Source organism: Oratosquilla oratoria, chromosome 26 (genome assembly GCF_046742065.1).
Source record: "Oratosquilla oratoria isolate Oo_2021 chromosome 26, ASM4674206v1, whole genome shotgun sequence".
Classification (NCBI taxonomy): domain Eukaryota; kingdom Metazoa; phylum Arthropoda; class Malacostraca; order Stomatopoda; family Squillidae; genus Oratosquilla; species Oratosquilla oratoria.
In genome coordinates, this window is record NC_134802.1 from 592,635 (window position 1) to 611,943 (window position 19,309).

Genomic DNA, 19,309 nt, shown 5'->3' on the forward strand with positions numbered 1-19,309 from the left:
TTCATCTATTGACCAACTGTAGTCTAATCTTAAGGATGATGAACAAATAGTTAGGTCTATAGCAGAACTTGAGTTGTGAAAGACATCAAACCTAGTTTTGGAAGAGTCATTCATCAAAATGACATAGTTCCTATCAATAAATTCTTCAATTATATTGCCCCAGGGGTCACACCTTGATTCACCTCATAGAGGATGCTTGGCGTTAAAGTCACCCATTAGAATAAAAGGCTCAGGGAGCTGGTCAACCAAAGATTGTAGGTCATTTAACTCAAACTGACGGGGGTGGTTATATATGTCTACGAGTCGATCTTCCAGTTCAGGTTCCAAATACAAAGAACATAAAGTGATCCATTTAGTGGTAAAGATTTGTACTGCACAAGCCTGCAACACCGAATGTAGGTGAACACTTCTGTGGTTTACAGATTTCTTAACAATGATACCAGTACCTCCATGGGCACGGCCCCCAATCATAGGAGGAGATCTGTAAAATTTATAATTAAGTCCAACATTAGGGGATAAATTGCCAAGCATAGTTTCTTGGAGACAAAAAACAGACACATCATGTTCTTTAAAGAGAATCCCAACCCGCTCTCGATGAGAATTAAAACCTTGAATATTCCATTGAATTATAGACATTATACTGTTTTCTTTTTCTTTTTTTGGGTCTACTGGTCTGGTAAGAGAAGTCTGGGAGAGAGAGGGTTTACAAGGTGGGTTCATTTCTAATTTCTTTGCTTTCGCGGGTGGCATTCTCCTCTCTGACCGACGATGTAGACTCTGGGTTATTAGTTTCTTTCTTAGATTGCTTATCACGATTTGGGGAAGAGGATGGAGATGAGGGTGGACTGTGGAGTCTTTTACTGCGCACAGCTTCAGACTCCATAGCTTTGATTCTGTGCGCCTCAACTGAGTGAGGCACATCAGTCCGTGATCCCTTTATTGGGGGGGGGGGCCCCCCGAGTTTGGAAGTTTGACTGATTGAGAGGAGGCTTTATTAGAGGAACCCTGTGGGTTTTCAGCAATGAGAACTTTAGGTGCCCCTCTAGATGGGGCAGGAGACATTCCCTCAACTGGGGATGAGAGAACCTCCGCAGAGGAGGGTTGAGAAGTACTACAATTTCCAACTTGTGGAGAAGAACGATTTGGTCTAGTAGTGACTCTTTCACGCTGAGGCTTGGGTTCAGCATTTGGTTGATCCTCATTGCTTCTGTGCACCTCTACTGAGTGAGGCACACTAGTCAGCAATCCCTCTACTGGGGAGTCCCCCAAGTCTGGAAGAGAGATTGCCTGAGAGGAGGCTTCATTAGAAGAAGCCTGTGAGGTTTCCACGATAGAAACCTTAGGTACCCCTCCAGATGGGGCAGGGGACACCCCTTCAACAAGGGGTGGGGAAACCTCCGCACAGGAGAGTTCACAAGTATTACAAATTCCTAGTTGAGGAGAAAGACCATTAGGTTTCATAGTAACAGTTTTACACTGAGGCTTGGGTTCAGTGTTAACAGAAGAATTCATATTAGCATTTCTATTTCTATTGCCTTCTACAGTTGGCTGATCCACTTTACTATTTGTTTTAACAACATCACTGTATCTTTTGGAATTACTTAATAGTCTTTTAGCATGTCCTACGCTTATATGTTCTGCATGAGCTTTTAGTAGTATTTCCTGTTCCTTCTTATAAATTACACAGTTCTTATCTCTGGCATCATGCTCTTCTTTACAATTTATACAAACTGTTGGGTGGGAACAATCCCCATGCTCAGGCTCAGCACATATCAAACACACTTTGTCTCTTGCACATCTGCGGGAAGGATGGCCAAAACCATAGCAGTTAAAGCACTGAAGGGGACGGGGCTTAAACTGATTCACATAAACAGTTTCTTTTTCTATCTCTACATAATGAGGTAGATCTTCACCACAAAAACTTAGGATAATCATAGAAGAACGAGGGATTTTACCAACCTTCCAAACATTAGTTGGGCACATTTCTAAAATTTCTTCTTCATCAAAGTCATACAGATCTCTATTAAAAATTACCCCTTTGGCATAACTAAAGGTATAGTGGGGTTTGACTTCCTTAATGTCCGATTTCTGTTTCAAGTTAAGCGCCATGGCAGCTTGTTCATAAGATTTTACATGAATTAGGAAGGAATTTCTTCCAAATCGTGATACCTGCGAGTTATTCAAATTACCACAGCCAAGGTGACTCTTCAAGAATCTTCTAAACTCGAACAAGTTAGCACGTTCTTTTGCAAGAGTGACAATAAGCCACTAAGCTCGATTAGGAGGCCTCTGCACACTTTCCTTCCTTTCCTCTACCGGTTTTTCTGGATAACAGATATCCAGGTTAGGTGGCGCTCTAGCAACAAGTTGGGCCGAAGATTCATTCTCATTGCATTTATTATAATCCAAGCAGGCAGCAGCTGCATCCTGATTAGAAAGAAATGAGATCCACACTAGCCAAGCTTTAAAGTTGTCAGTTAGTTTAACTCTGATCTCTTTAATTTGTCTAAATTTACGGAACTTTTCATACAAGTCTGTATAACTCTTATCAAGAGAGACATATTTTAAATGTAAGATTCTATGACTATTAGGGGCAGTATTTGATTGATTGATTTTACCGAAGTCCTTTTTCAAGCCGGAGTCATCAACTGGGGTTTTTATTTTTGCTAAGTCAATAGCATCAACATTAGGATTGGCAATATTAGGAGAGGGATCGGGGGGTTTAGGAGGAGGATCAGGTAGTGGTGGGGGTTTAGAATAGTCAGTTTGAACAGACGCCATGATCGTGTATATCTATGAGGCCACACCATATATTAAGAAAGAATGGGAAATGCATAGGAGATACTGCAGTTGCCTGATGCCGCACGCAATAAAAGAAAAGTCTCTGCAGAGTTGGGAGGTTCCAGAAACGACTATTTACACATGCAGGGTCTCGGGGGTGAGTTAGAGACTTTGTCAACTCGGGGTTTGTCCTCTTTTGTTTTGTCCCATTTAGGATGGGTCCGGTGTAGTCACTCTGCATGTGTACTGGATAGGGAGAAAGGAAGTCGGTAGCCTAGTACCTGCCTCGCAAACATGCATTCCCCAGTTGGTGAGCTTTCGGCCCTCGCAGGGAGTAGTGACCTCATGGTATACATCCCCACTTGACTGGGTTCCGACATGTAGCTTGGGAGGCACCAAGATACCAGAATCTTCCTCAACAAGTATTAGAGAAAGATGGTGAAAAAGGAGAGTAGGATAGCAAATATGAAGAATAGGGATAGGGGAGTTCACAAAGCAAAAGGGTGAGGGACCCCCTATCTATTCACTACCCCCCCCCCCAAAAAATATTTTGGCTCGGTTTTCGTCTGGTAGCTCGGGGCTGACCTCTCCAGTATTGTTTTTCACCCGGCTGGCACAGCTCAGCCTGTCCTTATTACACGGAAGCCCCCTCCCACTACATCAAAGTACTGGGCCTCGGGGGGGGGGGGTAAAACTTTAGTGATGGTAAGCCCCTCTAGAGGATTGTTTCTTCTAGCAGACCTGAATTGTGGGCATTCCTTTAAAATGTGTTTTACTGTAAGTTTCTTTCGACAAGTGGGGCAGAGGGGAGCCTGTCTCTCCACTCCAGTTGTCTACAGGTACTTGTGGGTTAAAAAGGTGTGCCCGATTCTAAGGCGAGTCATGACGATACCTCTCCTCCTGTCTCCCTGGAAATGACTCCAAGGGATGACAGAAGCTTTGATGGATTTGAGCTTTAAATTGTTGTTTCCATTATTCCATTGAAGTTGCCACTGTTCTCTGGTGTAACTTCTAATGCAGTTTTTAAAATCCATTTTGGGGATTTTGAGTTGGGAGATATGTGCCAGCCCAGCTGCTTCTTTAGCTGCAGGATCAGCTAACTCGTTTCCTTTTATTCCCACATGGGAAGGAACGCAGCAGAAGTTCACAGTTATTTTCTTTCTGTTACTGAGGAGGACCAGCCAATCTTGTATTTGTCCGATAATGGGGTTGACTGGAAATATTGATTTTGTTGATGTTATAATGCTCTTACAGTCTGACAAATTTTTTGTCAGATGCATTGTTAAAAATATAAATTAATGCATTAAGAACTACCAGCAGTTCTGCGGTAAAAATAGAAATGTTAAAATGAGCTCTCTTTTTTTATAATAGATTGAGGGGTAATCACTGAGAAACCCACTCTGTCTGCAGTTTTTGATCCATCAGTGTATAGATTAGTTGCATCTGTGTGGGTCCTATTGTGTTCAAGGAATTTACTTCTAAGTTAGGACTCTGGGCAGCTATTTTTCTTACACCAGAAAGTGCAAATGTTGGTTTCGGGTCAACACCAGGGAGGGTACTTAGCTGGTAAACTTTCTTCAACGTGTAGAGGGGTCAGGTCTATGTTCTTGGCACTATTTTCCAGTCTAACTTCCTGCGGTTTGGAGAGCTTAGGTCGAGTTGGAGCTCTGTCTTTGGGTGTTCTAACAAACTTGTAGTTGGGGTTGTTTTTGGATGACCGTACTCTTGTTAGGTATCTCAATCCTAGTTCCTGCCTTCTAATTGGAAGAGGAGGAATGTCGGCTTCAACATTTAGGCTGTCTGTGGGTGACGTTTTATACGCACCTGTGCAGATGCGTATAGCCATGTTTTGGATGATATCTAGTTTTTCTAAGATGGTTTTACAGGCGGCCCCATAGATTTGGCATCCATAATCTATTTTGCTTAGGCACAAAGCTTGGTATATTCATAACAGAGTTGTTCTGTCAGCTCCCCAGTTGAAACGGGAAACTACTTTTAAGATGTTGAAGCGTTGTTTCACGCTGTGTATTATTTCATTAATGTGTGTATTAAAGTTTAGTTTTTTGTCGAGGCTTAGTCCTAGGTACTTGATCTGATCCTCGTATGGAAGAATAGAGTCTTCCAGCATTAGTGTTGGGATTTCTTCTCTTATCTTTCTTCAGCAGAAGCGGACTGCTTAAGTTTTCTCTGGGGAGAATTTAAAGCCTCTTTTTTCCGCCCATGCAGTGGTAGAGTTAATGGCAGTCTGTATTTTCTGGCTTGCCTTCAGTGCTGATGGTCTGCTACAGATTAGAACAATGTCGTCTGCATATGCTAAGCTATGCACTTCGATCGGTACTTGTTCTGGTAGTCCATTGATGGCTATGTTGCACAGTGTTGGGCTGAGGACACTTCCTTGGGGTATGCCTTCCTCCTGGGTGTAAGGTGAAGAGAGAGATGAACCTACCCTTACTTTTAGGATATGATCAGTAAGAAAATCTTTAACTGCAAAGAACATATTTCCTCCTACACCCCATTCGGCAAGTTGTTTTAGGATGCCACCACGCCAGGTGGTGTCATATGCCTTTTCTAGATCGAAAAAGACTCCTATGGTTTGGCTCTGTGTGGCGAAAGCATTCTGAATTTCTCGGGTAAGAAATATCAGTGGGTCTATAATGCTTCTGTTTTTTCTGAAGCCAAACTGTCCGTTTGACAGGAGATTTTTCGACTCTAATATCCAGTATATTTTGCATACACAACTGGTTAGAGCAATGGGTCTATACCCTTGAGGGAGAATGGGTTTTTTCCTGGTTTTAGTATAGTTATAATGATCGAAGTCTTCCACGACTTTGGTGAAGATCCTGTAGTCCAAAATTTGTTCAGTATATTTAGGAAAAATTCTTTGGTGCATGTAGGAAGATATGAAATCATTCAGTAAATTATATCATCCTCACCAGGTGAAGTTGGAGATGATAGAGGTATTGCATGCTCTAGTTCAGTTAGTGTAAAGGGGAGATTATATGCCTCCGTGTTTTTACTTTTTGGGGGGACAACTATTGTACTTTCTCGAATTTTCCTGAAGGGAGTGTAGTGGATTGGAATGGATTTATGAAGTTTGTGGCTATTTTCCACGCGCCGGAGCCAAAGGCCATTCAGTGCATATATGTCAACCAGTTATCTATATATTAAAATACTAATATACAATCTATTTTAGTTATAAAATCATAAAAGTTATTCTATATATTTAAAATATGTAGATGCTATTTTTCACATTCATAACAAGTAAGGTTTACTTCTCTACTCATCTACAACAAACAGAAGTATATCCTAATCATTCACAACAAACATAAACTACATAATTAAATATCATAAAATAAATTCGTCTCTTTTAAAAATTTGCAAACCTTTCCTACAGGGGCATCCATTCCTAAAATACTTGTTAGCGGTTTATTGGCTAAACTGAATTTTCTTCTTTGATCAGAATAGAGAGGACATTCGGTAAGTATATGCCTCACTGTGATGTTAATATTACAATTGGAGCACTGGGGGACCTGTCTCTCTGCTCCACTAGTTAGGAGGTACTTGTGGGTTAGGTATGTGTGCCCTATACGTAGGCGTGTTAAAACTATGCTGGACCTTCTGTCCATCCCTGTATAGGTCCAGAGTCTGACAGAAGGTCTGATTGACTTTAGTTTAAAATTGTTGTTCGTGTTTGACCATTGGTCCTGCCACCTGATCCTACAGTATGATCTAATAAAAAAAATTTAGGTCTTCGCAGGGAACCTTTAAAGAGCGGGAACCCGGAGTGGAAGCTGCCTGTTTGGCAGCTGTATCAGCTTGCTCATTTCCACGAATTCCCACGTGTGAAGGAACCCAGCAGAACTTTATGTCAACTTGTTTTCGAGAGTGCAGGAGGACCAGCCAATTCTGCACCTCTTGGATAAGTTGATTTGAGGGTATCAATCCTTGTAGCGCTGTCAATGCACTTTGGGAATCACAATAAATATGTAATATATGAATCCTCATTTCTGCTTGTGTTAAAAATAAGTTTTAGACAGCTATAGATAGCATAAATTTCTGCATTAAAAATTGAGAATTGATTGGGCTCTTTTTAATTGTTTTTTCTCCAAGGATGATAGCACATCCAGTTCCAATAGCCGTTTTTGACCCACCAGTGTATACAGCAATCGAGTTTGTGTGTTCAGAAATATGGGCTAAGAAGTTACTTTTCAGTTGAGCACTTGAGTTGATCTTTTTGCTTTCTTTCATTTGGCAAATGTTTATAGGTGGCCTACACCACGGAGGGTATTTTGCAAAAGTGATTTCCATAACTAGAGGAGGAATAAGGCCTACCTCTCTTGTACTATTGTTTAATCTCACTTCCAGGGGCTTAGGTAAAGTAAGTTTAGTGGGTGCTCTGTTGATAGGTTGTTTTATATACTTGTAGTTTGGATTAGAATGTGTAGTTAGTGCTCTTGACATATATCTGAGACCCTGTTCTTCCCTTTGAATGGAAAGAGGGGGAAAACCAGAGTCCACATAAAGACTTTCAACAGGAGAAGTCGTAAAAGCCCCAGTACAAATACGTAGCGCCATGTTGTGTACTACATCCAGTTTTTTCAATAGTGTCTTACATGCTGAGGCATAAACCTGAGATCCATAATCAATCTTACTTAGGCATATGGCTTAATATAATCTTAATAGTGTAGTACGGTCAGCTCCAAAATTCATGCCACTAACAACTTTAAGAATGTTACATCGTTGTTTGACATTAACTGCTGTCTCATTTATATGGTCAGGAAAAGTTAATTTTTTGTCAAAAACAATTCCTAAATTTTTAACTTTGTCTTCATATATTATAATTGAGTTTTCTAAAAATAATGTTGGGATTACTTCCCTTTTTTGTGTTCTACAAAAGCGTATAGCTTTAGTTTTTTCAGTAGAGAATTTAAATCCTGTATTATTTGCCCACTCAGTAGCAGCATTAATTGCATTCTGAATTTTGATACAGGCTTCAACTGCAGTAGATTTACTACATATAAAAACAATATCATCTGCGAATCCTTGGCCAATTACTCCGACAGGGAGTTGTTCAAGTAATCCATTAATGGCAACACTAAAGAAGGTTGGGCTAAGGACACTTCCTTGTGGAATACCTTCTTCCTGTAGATATTCTGATGATAGGGTAGATCCTATTCGCACTTTTAAATATCAATTTCATAAAAAATCTTTGGCAAAGTTAAACATATTGCCACCGATATTCCAATCTGCTAGCTGTTTTAAAATACCGGCTCTCCAGGTAGTGTCAAAAGCTTTTTCCAAATCGAAGAACACTGCAATGGTCTGATTTTCAATTGCAAAAGCATTTTGTATCTCACGTGTGAGATATAATAGGGGATCCAAAGTACTTCTGTTTTTGTGGAAGCCATATTGCCTCTCTGATAATAAATTCTTTGATTCTAGGAGCCACACCAAACGAATATTCACCATTCGTTCATAGATCTTAAAAATACAGCTGGTAAGAGCTATAGGCCTGTAACTTTTGGGATCACTAGGGTCTTTTCCAGGTTTCAAAAATGGAACTATAACAGAGTTTTTCCACAACTTATAAGAGGTTCCTGAACACCAAAATTCATTAAAAACATCAATAAAGAATTTTTTAGACTCCCGAGGTAGATGGGAAATCATTGCATATGTGATATCATCTTCTCCAGATGCTGTTGGTGAAGATAAAGATAAGGCATGTTCAAATTCGATGATGTTAAATGGAGTGTTATATGCCTCAGCATTAGTGTAAGCAGGCGGAGTAACTACTGTTGTTTTCCTTATACTGTGGAATTCAGGGGAGTAGTGACTGAGACTTGAGATATTTGAGTAGTGCTGTGCAAATGCCTCTGCCACTTCTCTTGTATCTGATATAACAACCGAGTTGATTTTTAGAATGGGGAGGGGGAAAATTTCCCTGATAGTTTGCGTATTCTATCCCAAACTAAAATAAGTGGGGAATTATACTTTAATTCTGATATGTATCTTATGAACGTCTCTCTCCTTGCTTCTTTGAAAATTTGCTTTTGTTTAGCAAGGTTTCTCTTGTATATCAACCTGTTTATCAAGATTGGATGTCTTCAATAATGTTTGTAACAGGCTCTAGTAATTTTTCTGCTCAAGGCACAATTACTATTCCACCATGGTATCAGTGGACGTCGAGGTTTCCCTGTTGTTTTGGGAATTGATAGCATAGCTCCTCCAGTCATTATACTAGTTAGATATTCGTATGCAGCTGAAGGACTAGGGAAATCATTAGCATTACGAGTGACTTTGGTGGATCTTTCATACTGTTGCCAATTTGCTTCCTTTGTCTTCCATTTGGGCAAACATGGGGAGGGTATATTTTGGACATACTTAAGATGTATGGGAAAGTGGTCACTTCCATAGGGATTATCATCCACTGACCACAGATAATCTAATCTTAAAGATGATGAGCATATTGTAAGATCAATTGCAGAATTGGAGTTGTGGACTACATCAAACCTTGTGGGGGGGAACCATCGTTCATTAAAACTACAGTATATCATTACAGTCTAGTAGTTCTTCAATTAGAAGTCCACGATGGTCGCATCTATTTTCTCCCCATAATGTATGCTTTGCATTAAAATCCCCCATTAAAATGAAAGCTTGAGGTAGTTGGTTTAAAAGTGATTATAAATCGTTAACTTCTAATTGCCTTGGATTACCATCTCTGTCCACTAATCGAGATTCTAAGTCAGGTTCTAAATATAGGGAGCACAAAGTGATCCATTTATTAATGAAGATTTGTGTTGCACAAGCTTGTAGTATCGTGTTTAATTGTACAGCTTTTTGTGGTAATGACTTGGTCAAAATAATACTTGTGCCACCATGAGCACGTTCACCTACAGGAGGTGGAGATTTGTAGAATGTAAAGTTGTGTCCACAGTTGGGTATAACATTGCCCAGTTTAGTTTCTTGTAGACAAATGGCGGCTAAATTATGTTCTTTAAAAAGAACCCGGATCTGTTCTCTATTTGAATGGAAACCTTGCATGTTCCATTGACATAGGGCCATTATTTGTTATTGGATGGTTTTTTATTTGGTTTTCCAGGTATGGAATGGTTTGTTTTGGGAAGATTCGGTTTATGTTTTGTAGAGGAATATGACAGGTTCTCGAGAGTTCTGCTATTTCCTTTCTTTGGTGTCCTACCATGATGTGAAGATTTAGTTGATGGTGAGGGAGTACGGGGTCTCTTTTGTCTTTGAGGCTCCATCTCCACATCTTGCACCTGAGCTGTATGAGTTTCTTTGATCAAGGTGTCATTCTGGGAGTTATCCAGATCAGGTGGTAAAGCTGTCTGAGAGGTCTTTCGTGAGGCCTGAGAAGTTCCCTGGAGAGGGGTTATGGTCAAGGGGTATTCTGGGAATTACGCAGATCAGGCGGCAAAGCTGCCTGGGAGGTCTTTAGTGAGGCCTGAGAAGTTCCCTGGAGAGGGGTTTTGATCAAGGGGTCATTCTGGGAATTACCCGGATCAGGTGGTAAAGCTGCCTGGGAGGTCTTTAGTAAGGCCTGAGAAGTCCCCTGGAGAGGGGTTTTGATCAAGGTGTCATTCTGGGAATTACCCAGTTCAGGCAGTATAGCTGCCTGAGAGGCCTTCTGAGAGGCCTTTGGAGTCCCCTGGAGAGGGGACGAAGGAGCTTTCCGAGATGAAGTCTGAGAAGTTGAATGCACTTCAAGCTCAGAGGGAGGCTGAAGTTTTGGATTGGGATTGGATTTTATAGGTTGATTTTTAATTGAATTTCCATTTTTTAGAACATCACTATATTGAGGTCTACTGAACAGAAATCTTTTTGCCTGGCCAATGCTTAGATGTTCTGCTTGAGCTTTCTCTATAGCTGCTTTTTCCTTTTTAAATGACTCGCATTCTTTATATCTAGCACTATGATTTCCCTTACAATTTATACATAATGTAGGATTAGAACAATCATCTTCATGTTTTTGTAATGAACAGGTTGCACATAGCTGATCTTTTGTGCATACCTTTGATGAGTGACCATAGCCAAAACACTTGAAGCATTGTAGTGGTCTATGCTTAAAAGTTCTGACATGAAATCTTTCTCTGTCAATGTATATATACAGTATTCTGGAATTTGATCATTTTTAAATGTAAAAATAATCATTTTTGACCTTGGTACCTTTAAAAATTTCCAAATTTTATCATCACACATTTCAAGTAGTTCCTCATCAGACAGGTCATATAAATCTTGACTGAAAACTACTCCCTTGGCATAACTAAAATTATAGTGTGGTTTGACCTCTTTGATTATATCTGTGTTTTTAAGTTTAGAAATCATGTGCCAAAAATCTGTTCTTTCCGAACCTGGTAATATCAGAGTTGTTAATTGTTCCTACCATTGATCTCAAATGTTTTTTGAAATGGAAGATATTACAAAATTCTGAATTTGTTGAAAGAATTAGCCACCTGGCAGGTAGAGGTGTCCTCTCAGCACTTCTTTCTGTTGTTTCCTCATTAACTCTATCTGGATAAAATAAGTCCAAATTAATATTGTGGGGAACTTTTTGAATTAAATTGCATTTTAAGCTCTCCGAAGATGTATGCTTAAAAGCATTAACAGCATCCTTATGATTGATTGATTTATGGAGTTTTTGGCTCAAAGGCCAAGCGCCGGAGCTGGTAGGCCATTCAGCACATATTTATCTTTAAGTTTAAAAAATAAAATAAAAATAAAATTCAAGTAAAACAATTAAAACAATAGACATTCACGAACACACTTCAACAACACACACTCACAAGCATTCACACACACAATTTTAAATTTCATAAAATAAATTTATGTCTTTTAAAAACTTTAAAACGTTCTTCACACAAGCTTCCTCCCCTAAAATTTCTTTAAAAGATAAATCTGTTAAGAAATTTGCCCTGCGCTTATTAGAGAATGCAGGGCACTGAATTAAAATGTGTCTTATTGTCAAAACTACTTGGCAAGTGGGACATTGGGGGGCCAGCCTTTCTGCCCCACTTGCCATTAAAAATTTATGTGTAATGTAGGAATGGCCAATTCTCAGTCTTGTCAAGACAATGCTTGACCTGTCCAAAGGAGGACACTTCCAAGGGTTCACTAAGGGGTGAATTTCTTTTAATTTATAACTGCCGTCCAGCCTTGTCCATTCCTCTTGCCACTTCTTCATTGTACAACAATGGATCACTTGTTTCAAGTCCGTATGTGGGATTTTTCGGTCTGCTATATGGGTTAGCCTAGTGGCGGCTTTGGCTGCAGCATCGGCCTTTTCATTTCCAGTGACACCCACATGGGACAGCACCCAGCAAAAGTTTACTTTTATCTTCTTTCTGTTGTTTATGAGAATCAGCCATTCCTGTATTTCTTGCACTAAAAAATTATGAGGCAACAAATTATTTACAGAGGACAGAACGCTCATGGAATCCGTAAAAATAACAACGTTCCTACCACACGGAACACAATTAAAAACAAACTTCAGGGCGTTGCTGACTGCCAGCAGTTCAGCAGTAAAAACAGAGCTAAAATCAGGCAACTTTATCTTTAAAACTGTGCTATCAGTTACAACAGCACAACCAACACCATCTTGGGATTTTGATCCATCTGTATAAATAAAAATTGCATCAGCATGTACTGATAAATGTTCTAAAATTTCATTTTTTAGCTCTACAGCAGTTCTGTTTTTCTTCTTTTTAAGAGGACATATTTCAGTGGGGCATCGGTTCCAAGGAGGGAATTTGGGAGGCGTCATCTCAGCAATTGTGTTAGGAACAAGTCCTACCTTCTCTGTCCCAACTTCACATTTCACTTCTAAAGGTTTCGGCAGAGTACTTTTCCTTGGAGCTCTGTCTACCGGCTGCTTTACAAATTTGAAGTTTGGATTCTGTTTGGATGTCAAGACACGAGATATATATCTAAGGCTTAATTCCTCCCTGCGAATATACAGGGGAGGAATTCCTGCGTCCACATACAAGCTATCCACTGGAGAGGTTCTATAGGCTCCCGAACAGATCCGTAAAGCCATATTGTGGACTATATCAAGCTTCTTCAGTGAACTTTTACATGCCGATCCATAAATTTGACATCCGTAATCCATTTTGCTAAGGCACAATGTTTGGTAAAGCCTTATTAATGTTACACGATCTGCTCCCCAGTTGAAACGAGACACTACTTTTAGTATATTAAGTCGCTGTTTTACAGTGTATACAACCTCGTTTATGTGATTTGTGAATGTCAACCTTTTATCCAATACCAGACCCAAGTATTTTACTTCATCTTTATACGGTAATATGACACCCTCTAAGAATAGTGTTGGTATTTCTTCCTTGCGTCTTAGTCTGGAAAACCTTATGGCTTTGGTTTTTTCAGCAGAGAATCTGAAGCCACTGCAATTAGCCCATGTTGTTGCTAAGTTAATAACCTCTTGAATCTTTTGGCCCGTTTCTAATGTTGTTGATTTGCTGCACACAATAGCGAAGTCATCAGCATAAGCCAATCCATGAACTCCTGTGGGAACTTGTTCTAATAAACTATTAATGGCTATGCTGAACAGTGTAGGACTCAGAACACTTCCTTGGGGAATCCGTTCCTCTTGAAGATATGCACAAGAGAAAGAAGAGCCCACTCGGACTTTTAGATAACGGTCAGATAAAAAGTCCTTTAAACAATTGAACAAATTACCCTCAATACCCCACTCTGCAACTTGCTTCAGAATGCCTCCCCGCCAGGTAGTATCGTAGGCATTTTTCAAGTCAAAAAACACACCAATGCTAGAGTTCTCAATTGCGAAGGCATTCTCAATCTCACGAGTGATAAAAAGTAAGGGGTCCAGAGTGCACTTATTTCTTCTAAATCCAAACTGTCTGTTAGATAGCAGATTTTTAGATTCCAAAAACCAAACTAAACACGTATTAACCATTCTTTCATAGATCTTACAAATGCAGCTAGTAAGAGCAATAGGTCTGTAACTTTGTGGGTCATGAGGGTCTTTTCTTGCCTTTAAGATTCCTATGATGATTGAAGTCTTCCAAGATTTAGGAGAAGATCCAGAAGACCAAAAACCGTTCAGCACATTTAAAAGGAATTTCTTCGACGATATGGATAAGTGACCTACCATGGAATAAAGAATGTCATCCTCTCCAGGAGAGCTTGGGGAGGATAGAGTATGATCCATTTCTTCCAAGGTGAAGAGAAGATTATATGCCTCCAAGTTCGTATTGGTAGGAGGAATAATCGTGGTCTTGGCTCTAATTCTTCTGAAATCATCTGAATAATGTAGTGGGCTTGAAATATCAGCATAATGTCTTCCAAAAGCCTCTGCTACTTCTCTTGTATCTGATATAAAAGTCATTTATCTTCAGAATGGGTAAAGGAGATGGAGTAAACTTTCCTTGTAATTTTCCAATCCTATTCCATACTAAGGTAGGGGAAGAGTCATATTTCAATTCGCTAATATATTTAACATATTTAACGAAGGATTCCCTCCTTGCTTTCTTGAAGATTTTCTTCTGCTTTGCTCGAGCTCTTCTCTACGTTATCTTATTGACTAAACAAGGGTATCTCCGATATCTCTTATAGCAAGTTCTTGTAATCTTTCTGCTTATAGCACATTCATCGCTCCATCTGGGGACTACTGGGCGTTGAGGTTTACCAGCTGTCCTAGGAATGGAAGAGAAAGCACCAGAGAGTATCATGTCTACCAGGTAGTCATATGCATCACAGTTACTACCAAAATCACTAGTCTTATAATTAATCTCTGTGGATCTCCTAAATAATTCCCAATTAGCCTCTCCTGTCTTCCATTTAGGTAAGCAAGAGGAGGGAGTGTTCTTTAAATATTTGATATGGATAGGCCAGTGGTCGCTACCATGTAATTCTTCATCTATTGACCAACTGTTGTCTAATCTTAAGGATGATGAACAAATAGTTAGGTCTATAGCAGAACTTGAGTTGTGATAGACATCAAACCTAGCCATTTATCAAAATGACATAGTTACTATCAATAAATTCTTCAATTATATTGCCCCAGGGGTCACACCTTGATTCACCTCATAGAGGATGCTTGGCGTTAAAGTCACCCATTAAAGTCACTGTATCTTTTGGAATTACTTAATAGTCTTTTAGCATATCCTACGCTTATATGTTCTGCATGAGCTTTTAGTAGTATTTCTTGTTCCTTCTTATAAATTACACAGCTCTTATTTCTGGCATCATGCTCTTCTTTACAATTTATAAAAACTGTTGGGCGGGAACAATCCCCATGTTCAGGCTGAGCACATATGAAACACATTTTGTCCCTTACACATCTGCGTAGAGGATGGCCAAAACCATTGCAGTTAAAGCACTGAAGGGGACGGGGCTTAAACTGATTCACATAAACAATTTCTTTTTCTATCTCTACATAATGAGGTAGATCTTCACCACAAAAACTTAGGATAATCATAGAAGAACGAGGGATTTTAGCAACCTTCCAAACATTAGTTGGGCACATTTCTAAAATCTCTTCTTCATCAAAGTCATACAAATATATATTAAAAATTACCCCTTTGACATAACTAAAGGTGTAGTGGGGTTTAACTTCCTTAATCTCCGATTTCTGTTTCATGTTGAGCACCATGGCAGCTTGTTCATAAGATTTTACATGAATTAGGAAGGAATTTCTTCCAAATCGTGATACCTGCGAGTTATTCAAATTACCACAGCCAAGGTGACTCTTCAAGAATCTTCTAAACTCGAACAAGTTAGCACGTTCTTTTGCAAGAGTGATAATGAGCCACTTAGCTGGGTTGGGAGGTCTCTGCACACTGTCCTTCCTTTCCTCTACCGGCTTTTCTGGATATAAGATATCCAAGTTAGGTGGCACTCTACCAACAAGTTGGGCTGAAGATTCATTCTCATTACAATTATTATAATCCAAGCAGGCAGCAGCTGCATCCTGATTAGAAAGAAATGAGATCCACACTAGCCAAGCTTTAAAGTTGTCAGTTAGTTTAACTCTGATCTCTTTAATTTGTCCAAATTTATGGAACTTTTCATATAAGTCTGTATAACTCTTATCAAGAGAGACATATTGTAAATGCAAGATTCTATGACTATTAGGGGCAGCATTTGATTGATTGATTTTACCGAAGTCCTTTTTCAAGCCGGAGTCGTCAACTGGGGTTTTTATTTTTGTTGAGTCAATATTGTCAATATTAGGAGAGGGATCGGGGGGTTTAGGAGGAGGATCAGGTAGTGGTGGAGGTTTAGAACATTCTGTTTCAACAGCCGCCATCATCGTGTATATTTATGAGGCCACACCATATATTGAGAAAGAAAAATCAGTGCATAGAAGGAAGATACTGCAGTTGCCCATTGCCACGCACAATAAAAGAAGAGTCTCTGCAGAGTCGGGAGGTTCCAGAAACGACTATTTACACATGCAGGGCCTCGGAGGTGAGTTTGAGACTTTGTCAACTCGGGGTTTGTCCTCTTTTATTTTGTCCCATTTAGGATGGGTCCGGCATAGTCACTCTGCATGTGTACTGGATAGGGAGAAAGGAAGTCAGCAGCCTAGTACCTACCTCACAAACATGCATTCCCCAGTCGGTGGGCTTTCGACCCTCGCAGGGAGTAGTGACCTCGCGGTATACATCCCCACTTGACTGGGTTCCGACATGTAGCTTGGAAGGCACCAAGAAACCAGAACCTTCCTTAACAAGTATTAGAGAAAGATGGTGAAAAAGGAGAGTATGGTAGCAAATATGAAGGATAGGGATAGGGGAATTTACAAAGGAAAAGGGTGAGGGGCCTCCTATCTATTCACTACCCAAAAACCTCATCCTAAAACAGCTGTCATAGGATGAGGGCGACAAATCCTACGAATATTCCAGTCCATAATCAGTGCCAAGCTAGGGTCGTCAACAAAAAAGAGTTTTGGCTCAGTTTTCGTCTGGTAGCTAGAGGCTGACCTCTCCAGTATGGTTGCACCTGGCTGGCACAGCTCAGCCTGTCCTTACTACACGGAAGCCCCCCACTACATCAAAGTACTGGGCCTCGGGGGGGGGCAGCATCCTTATGAGAAGCAAATTCTATCCATATTCTCCAAGATTCAAAATTTCTAGTTTCACAATACTTTATAACTTTAATTTCTCCGAACTTTCCAAACATCTCCAAAAATTTGGAACAATTCAAGTCTGAGGGGAGAGAATTAATATAAAGAATTCTCTCATCTCCATTTGGTACAGTACATGGCAGGTTATCTTCGGGTTTTCTAGGAGCTCCTGCTCCTGGGATGGCAATATTAGGAGAGGGATAGGGGGGTTTAGGAGGAGGATCAGGTAGTGGTGGGGGTTTAGAATGTGTAGCGTCAACAGCCGCCATGATCGTATATATTTATAAGCCACACCATATATTGAGAAGGAAGGATCAGTACATAGAAGATACTGCAGTTGCCTGATGGCTCAAGCAATAAAAGAAAAGTCTCTGCAGAGTCTGGAGGTTCCAGAAACGACTATTTACACATGCAGGGTCTCGGAGGCGAGTTAGAGACTTTGTCAACCCCGAAGTTTGTCCTCTTTTGTTTTGTCCCATTTAGGATGGGTCCGGTGTAGTCACTCTGCATGTGTACTGGATAGGGAGAAAGGAAGTCGGTAGCCTAGTACCTGCTTCGCAAACATGCATTCCCCAGTTGGTGAGCTTTCGGCCCTCGCAGGGAGTAGTGACCTCGCGGTATACATCCCCACTTGACTGGGTTCAGACATGTAGCTTGGGAGGCACCAAGATACCAGAACCTTCCTTAACAAGTATTAGAGAAAGATGGTGAAAAAGGAGAGTAGGGTAGCAAATATGAAGAATAGGGATAGGGGAGTTAACACTGAACCCAAGCCTCAGTGTAAAAGTGTAACTATGAAACCTATTGGTCTTTCTTCTTCTCAAGTAGGAATTTCTAGTACTTCTGAAGCCTCCTGTGCGGAGGTTTCCTCACCCCTTGTTGAAGGGGTGTCCCCTGCCCCATCTGGAGGGGCACCTAAGGTTTCTATTGTAGAAACCTCACAGGCTTCTTCTAATGAAGCCTCCTCTCAGGCAATCTCTCTTCCAGACTTGGGGGATTCCCCAGTAGAGGGATTGCTGACTAGTGTGCCTCACTCAGTAGAGGTGCACAGAAGCAATGAGGATCAAGGAAATGCTGAACCCAAGCCTCAGCGTGAAAGAGTCACTACTAGACCAAATCGGTCTTCCCCACAAGTTGGAAATTGTAGTACTCGTCAACCCTACTCTGCGGAGGTTCTCCCATCCCCAGTTGAGGGAATGCCTCCTGCCCCATCTAGAGGGGCACCTAAAGTTCTCATTGCTGGGACCCCACAGGGTTCCTCTAATAAAGCCTCCTCTCAATCAGTCAAATTTCCAAACTCGAGGGGCTCCCCAATAAAGGGATCACGGACTGTTGTGCACACAGAAGCGAAGCTATGGAGTCTGAAGCTGTGCGCAGTAAAAGACTCCACAGTCCACCCTCATCTCCATCCTCTTCCCCAAATCGCGATAAACAATCTAAGAAAGAAACTAATAACCCGGACTCTACATCGTCGGTCGGACCATCGTCAGAGAGGAGGATGCCACCCGTGAAAGCAAAGAAATTAGAAAAGAACCCACCTTGTAAACCCTCTCTCTCCCAGACTTCTCTTACCAGACCAGTAGACCCAAAAAAGTAAAAAAAAACAAAAAAAACAGTATAATGTCCATAATTTAATGGAATATTCAAGGTTTTAATTCTCATCGAGAGCAGGTTGGGATTCTCTTTAAAGAACATGATGTGTCTGTTTTTTGTCTGAAAGAAACTATGCTTGGCAATTTATCCCCTAATGTTGGACTTAATTATAAATTTTACAGATCTCCTATGATTGGGGGCCGTGCCCATGGAGGTATTTGTATCATTGTTAAGAAATCTGTAAACCAAAGAAGTGTCCAGCTACATTCGATGTTGCAGGCCTGTGCAGTACAAATCTTTACCACTAAATGGATCACTTTATGTTCTTTATATTTGGAACCTGAACTGGAAGATTGACTCGTAGACATATATAACCACCCCCGTCAGTTTGAGTTAAATGACCTACAATCTTTGGTTGACCAGCTCCCTGAGCCTTTTATTCTAATGGGTGACTTTAACGCCAAGCATCCTCTATGAGGTGAATCAAGGTGTGACCCCTGGGGCAATATAATTGAAGAATTTATTGATAGTAACTATGTCATTTTGATAAATGGCTAGGTTTGATGTCTATCACAACTCAAGTTCTGCTATAGACCTAACTATTTGTTCATCATCCTTAAGATTAGACAACAGTTGGTCAATAGATGAAGAATTACATGGTAGCGACCACTGGCCTATCCATATCAAATATTTAAAGAACACTCCCTCCTCTTGCTTACCTAAATGGAAGACAGGAGAGGCTAATTGGGAATTATTTAGGAGATCCACAGAGATTAATTATAAGACTAGTGATTTTGGTAGTAACTGTGATGCATA